Here is a 6,486-nt window from a genome sequence, read left to right on the forward strand (position 1 = left end):
TGCTTAAAGGTTGCAACCTGAGCTAGCTTCTTTTGCCCATGTCCCTCAGTTTCAGAGGGTGGATTTCTCCGTGTTGCTTTTTCCCCAGGCCTCCACGCCCTTGTGTGTTTCTTTTGCTTAAAGATTGCCACCTGAAGCCAGCCTCTCTTGCCCATCTTCCTCAGTTTCAGAGGGTAGATATTTCAGGGTTGCTTTTTCCCCAGGTCTCCACGCCTTTGTGTTTTGTTTTTGCTTAACGATTGCCACCTGAGCTAGCCTCTCTTGCCCATGTTCCTCAGTTTCAGAGGGTAGATACTTCAGGGTTGCTTTGTCCCCAGGGCTCCACGCCTTTGTGCTTTGTTTTTGCTTAAGGATTGCCACCTGAGGTAGCCTCTCTTGCCCATCTTCCTCAGTTTCAGAGGGTGGATTTCTCCGTGTTGCTTTTTCCCCAGGTCTCCACGCCCTTGTGTGTTTCTTTTGCTTAAAGATTGCCACCTGAGCTAGCCTCTGTTGCCCATCTTCGTCCGTTTCAGAGGGTGGATTTCTCAGTGTTGCCTTTTCGCCAGCTCCCCACGCCCTTGTGTGTTTCTTTTGCTTAAAGATTGTCACCTGAGCTAGGCACTGTTGCCCTGCTTCCTCAGTTTCAGAGGGTACCTTTTTCAGGGTTGCTTTTTCACCGGGTCTCCTCGCCATTGTATTTTTTTATCTTATTTTTTTTGCTTAAAGATTGCCACCTGAGCTAGCCTCTGTTGCGCTTCTTTCTCAGTTCTAGAGGGTAGATTTCTCCGTGTTGCTTTTTCCCCAGGTCTCCACGCACTTCCTTTTATTTTTCCTTAAAAATTGCCACCTGAGCTAGCCTCTGTTGTCCATCTTCGTCGGTTTCAGAGGGTAGATTTCTCACTGTGGCTTTTTTGCCAGGTCTGCACGCCCTTGTGTTTTTTTTCTGCTTAAAGGTTGCAACCTGAGCTAGCTTCTTTTGCCCATGTTCGTCAGTTTCAGAGGGTGGATTTCTCCGTGTTGCTTTTTCCCCAGGTCTCCAGACCCTTGTGTGTTTCTTTGGCTTAACGATTGCCACCTGAGGTAGCCTCTGTTGCCCATCTTCCTCAGTTTCAGAGGGTGGATTTCTGAATGTTGCTTTTTCCCCAGGTCTCCACGCCCTTGTGTGTTTCTTTTGCTTAACGATTGCCACCTGAAGCCAGCCTCTCTTGCCCATCTTCCTCAGTTTCAGAGGGTAGATATTTCAGGGTTGCTTTTTCCCCAGGTCTCCACGCCTTTGGGTTTTGTTTTTGCTTAACGAGTGCCACCTGAGCTAGCCTCTCTTGCCCATGTTCCTCAGTTTCAGAGGGTAGATATTTCAGGGTTGCTTTGTCCCCAGGGCTCCACGCCTTTGTGCTTTGTTTTTGCTTAAGGATTGCCACCTGAGGTAGCCTCTCTTGCCCATCTTCCTCAGTTTCAGAGGGTGGATTTCTCCGTGTTGCTTTTTCCCCAGGTCTCCACGCCCTTGTGTGTTTCTTTTGCTTAAAGATTGCCACCTGAGCTAGCCTCTGTTGCCCATCTTCCTCAGTTTCAGAGGGTGGATTTCTCAGTGTTGCCTTTTCGCCAGCTCCCCACGCCCTTGTTTGTTTCTTTTGCTTAAAGATTGTCACCTGAGCTAGGCACTGTTGCCCTGCTTCCTCAGTTTCAGAGGGTACCTTTTTCAGGGTTGCTTTTTCACCGGGTCTCCTCGCCATTGTATTTTTTTATCTTATTTTTTTTGCTTAAAGATTGCCACCTGAGCTAGCCTCTGTTGCGCTTCTTTGTCAGTTCTAGAGGGTAGATTTCTCCGTGTTGCTTTTTCCCCAGGTCTCCACGCACTTCCTTTCATTTTTCCTTAAAAATCGCCACCTGAGCTAGCCCCTGTTGCCCATCTTCGTCGGTTTCAGAGGGTAGATTTCTCAGTGTTGATTTTTCCCCATTTCTCCACGCCCTCGTGCTTTTTTTTTTTTATTTCCTTAAATGTCGGCGCCTGAGCTAGCTTCTTTTGCCCATCTTCGTCAGTTTCAGCGGGTAGACTCTCCGCCTGCCTTCGACAGGCCCTCTGGACTGGAAAGCTTTCCTCCTCCCGTCATCACGGTCCTTCTCGGATGACGTGCCTGGTTTCGGTTTGACCGTCCCCGCCCGCCCTGATTTTCTAAGTCCTCCCGGGAACCCCGGGGGCGCTCCAGCCGCTCCGGGAAGCGGCGGCCTCCCGGCCGCACCGGCCCAGCCCGGCCCGGGCCGCCCCCTGGCCTCTCTGGGGGGAACTCTCCCCTTCCCCTTCCCGGTGATCGCCCGAGAAACCTTTTCCGAGTCCCCCTCCTGCGGCTGGGGCTGCGCCTTGGCGGCCGGGAGCCCGCGGGCGGACGCCCCGGGGCCGCACTGGGCCGGGAGGCTGGGTCCGAGGGGGCTCCGGGACGGGATCGGGCGGCCCGGCGGCCCGGCTGTGCTCCCCGGCAGGCCCGCGCTCCGGCTCCGTCCCGCTGAGGCGGTCGTCGGTCGCCGGGTGCCACCTGGCGGCCGCTTTTATATCGTCTCTTTCCTCCGGAGCTCCGGCGACGCGGGCCAAGGGACGGGACTCGGCCGCGGTGACCGAGGCAGAGTCCCGGGAGGCCGGCGTCGCTGGCGGGATCTGGCCCGGTGGCGCCGGGGCGTGAGCGCGACGCCCGCTCGCCGGAGATTGGAGGTGCAGGCTACTGAGGGAGGTGGCTGTCGCCGCGCCGCCCGGTGCCGGCCGGGGTGTGGGGCCTCCCGGACGGGTCGACCAGCAGCCGCCGGTGCCCCTCCGTCCCCGGGAGGGGGTGGGGGGCCGCCGCGGGGGAACGGGCGAGGGAGCTCGTCCCGTGCCCGGCCGTCGTCCCGAGGGCGGCCCGGTGGTCGGGCCTTCCGCGTCGCCGATCCCCTTTCCGCGCCCCGCTCCGGAGGTGGGCGACCGGCCGGGGCCTTGCGGGGGAGGCCCGTGGAGGGCGCGACGGGCTCGGCCGCCGGGCTGGCCTTTTCCCCACTGGTCTTCCGAGTCGACCGGCTCTGGCGGTGGGGACCGGGCCCGGTCCTCGGATGCCTCCTCCTCCGTGGCAGTTTTTTTTTCCAAGTCCCGCCCTGGAGAAGAGCGTGGACCGGCCCCGGGAGCCCTCGAGGGCGGGCCGGGGAGGGCGTCCCCGGCCCGGACGCGTGCCCGGGGTGGGTCCGGGCCGTCGGACCGGACTTCTCTCTCCGAGTTTCGCGGGTCGCGTCTTTGTCCGGAGGCGGGAGGGGGCCGGCTCGAGGCGTAGGTGGAGCCCCGGCTGAGGGACGGGAGCCACGGTCCCGCCCCGGGCCCGGTCGCCGGAGGCGCCTCCGCGGAATTCTTTTCTAAGTCCTGACCCGGCGACTCAGAGGGAGGGACCGACCGGTCCCGGCCCGCGCGGGCGGCCCGGGGAGGCTGTCCCCGGCTCCCCCTGCCGCCACGCTTCTGGGGTCGACCAGATGGCCCCGGGAGCTCCGGGCCTGGTGGCGATGGGGTCGTGCTTGGGGTCTGGTGGCCGTGGCCGTGATCCAGGGGTTCCCCTGGTGATCCGTGGGTGGGCCCCGTCTCCGGGCGCGGCGATTCTTGCCCCCGAATGGGTGGTTTTGTGCCGCCAGATAAGTGCTGACACGCTCTGCTCGGGTGACAGTCGCCCGAGAGCTTCCGGGTGCCTGGATGCGTGTGCGGGGAGGGCTCCGGGCTCTGGCCGAGAACCGGACGCCCGTTTCCACCCCCGCCGCTTGAGCCGCCCGCTGGGGCCTGCGCGCCGGCTCTTGTGCGTTCCAGGCGCCCCCACGACCGTGGTGCCACCTCCGGTCTCTGGTACCCGAGGGCGGCGGGGTTAGGGGCGCGGGGTCCTCTACCACGTGCACTCCCTGCCGCCGGCACCCGGGTGCGGTCGCGACTTACCCCATCCCACCGGCTCCGTGCCAGTGCGTGTCAGGCGTTCTCGTCCTGGGGTCGTCGCCCGCGCTTGCTGGAGGAGGAGAGGGGTCGGTGAGGCTGAAGCAGGCTCCTCCGCTCGCTGTCCTCGCCGGCCTTCCCTTGCTCGGGGGTCCCTCGCGTTATGCTGCCGACCGATGTGGTGATGCTGTGCTCTCCCGGGCCGGGCCTAAGCCGTGCCAGACGAGGGACGGACGTTCATGGCGAACGGGACCGCTCTTCTCGCTCTGCCCGCGGGTCCCCTCGCCCGTTCTCCCCCGCTGCGAGTGGCGTGTGGGAGGCGGCAGGGGTGCGGAATCCGGCCCGACCTCGCTCCCCCGCCCCGTGCCTCGTGGCGTGGGCGGTGTCGGGGTCTCCGTGACGCGGCGGATGCTCTGCCTGTGCCTCTTGGCTGTGTCTCGCGGGCGGCCCTCCCCGCGGTGGGGCGGGCCGTGTTGCCGCCGCGCCGCGCGCCTTCCCGGGCGCGTGAGCGCGTTCCCCAGGCCGTTGGCGGTGCCCCTGGAGCGTTCCAGGTCGTCCCTCAGGCGCCCGAGGCCGAGTGGCGGTGTCGTTCTCTGTTCCCGTCGGCCTCCTCAGGTAACCACTGCGCTGGTGTGTCTGAGGAGCGGGGGGGTCGAGTCGGTAAGGGAGGCGTGCCCCTCGTCCCCCTCGGGGGGGACGGGTGCCTCGTCGCCCCCCACGGCGTGCCGTGTGGGGGCGGGCAGGCTCGGGCGCGTGCCCGCGCGTTCCCCTTGCTGGGGTTTCCCCGCGGGTGTGGGAGTGACCGTGGCGGGCCGAGCCAGCGGCGTGGCGCTGGCTCTTTGGTTGGGAGGTGCTGTTTGATCGGCACCTCCGTCCCAGTCTCTGCCTCCCTTGGTCTCTCGGCCTGAGGGGAGGCACTGACTTGGGAGCCGCACAGGGGCCTTGTAGATCCCTAGCTAAGCCCAGTGTGGCCAGAGATGGCGAGCCCGGGGCAGCGCGGGCTCGCGGCCCTGACCACGGACGCTCCGACTTGCTCTAGGCCTTACCTCTACCGCAGACCCCTCCTGCATTGCGTGGCCATGGTGTCTGTAAGCGCCTTGGTGGGCCCGATGGCGGACGATGGGCGGGGGCGACACGCCCTCGGTGAGAAAGCCTTCTCTAGCGATCCGAGAGGGTGCCTTGGGGTACCGGACCCCCCAGCCGCCGCCCCTCCTTTGCGCGTAGTAGCCACGGACGCCACCACCGTGGCGCGTGGGCAGAGCTGCTCTTTGCCTACCGCGGCCGGCGCCTCCCCCCTCCGAGTCGGGGGAGGGTCACGCCCGGCCGGGCCGTCGTCGGGCGCGGGGCCGCGCGTGTGCGCGAGCGTGCGCGTGGTTCTCCCGTCGCGCGCTGGGGCGGGGAGAGGGCCCGGCCCCGTCCGGGCTCCGCCCCGCCGCGAGCGGCTGGCTCTCCGCTCGCTCCCGTCCCGAGCCGCAGCCGGTGGTGGCGTGCGGGCATGGGTGGGGGCCGCCGCCGCTCTCGGGCGCGTTCCCTCGGGACGTGGGCCCCGGAGCAGACCAGACAGGCAGACGGGTGGCTGGGTGGACGGGGCGGCCCCCGGCGGCGGGGGCGCCTCACGTAGGCCCCGGCGGTGGGGCCGGGCCCGCGGGAGGCCGAGGGGTGGCTGAGGCCGGCCGGCGTCCCAGGCGTCGTGGGACCGCCCTCGCGTGTCGTTGGCGGTGGGATCCCGCGTGTGTTTTCCTGGTGGCCCGTCCGCGCCCGAGGCCGTCCCCGGGAGCCTTCCCGCGAGCCCGTGCTCCCTCCGTCGAGGCGCGCGCCGCGCTCCCCGCTGCCCCCGGTGCTCCCCCGCCCGGGCAGACGCCTGGCCGCGCCGCCCACCGGCCGGGACCGAAGTGGGCCTCGCCGTGCGGGTGTCGCCTCCGGCCACCGAGGCCGGTGGTGGCCCCGGGCGAAGTGCTCTCGGCTCCGGTCGGGTGGGGCCCGCGCGCCAGGCGCCCGGCGCGGGACGCTGGCGCCGTGTGCGGGAGAGCCCTGGCCGTGGCGGGGCCGAGCCCCCGTGAGCTGCGCGCGGGGCGACGGGGCCAGTCGCCGTTCTGGGCGCCGCGGGACCGCCCCTGGTGCTGGAGGCCCCTGGCGGTGAGACCCCGTGTGTGCTCCGGCGGCCGACTTGCCTCGGGAGGTTCTGTCTTCCCTCCTTCGCCCCGAGCGCGTCTCTCGGCGGGCCGCGGCCCTTCCGCCGCCGCCTCTCCGGCGCCTCGGCCCTCGCCGCCGCCGGCCTTCTCCCGAGCCCTTCCCCGTCGTCGCCTGTTCTGGCTGCCCGACCGGGGCCCCGCCCCGAGCGCGACTCGCTTCCCGGGGCCGCTGCGGCCTCCTCCGTGTCCGCCGCCGCCACCCGCGCGACGGCGACGTTGCGTGCGGGCGGGGGACCGTCTCCCGCGGCGCCCCGTTCTGGCGCGCGCGTGTCTGTCACAGCGCGGGTCGGGTCCCGGCCAGCCGTCGTGACCGGCCGCCGGCGCGCCGCGCCACCCCCGGGGGCGGGGGGTCGGGCCTCGGTCCGGCTCTCGGCCCGCGGGGGCGTGCGCGGG

This window comes from Equus asinus, chromosome 24, assembly GCF_041296235.1.
Source record: "Equus asinus isolate D_3611 breed Donkey chromosome 24, EquAss-T2T_v2, whole genome shotgun sequence".
Lineage (NCBI taxonomy): Eukaryota > Metazoa > Chordata > Mammalia > Perissodactyla > Equidae > Equus > Equus asinus.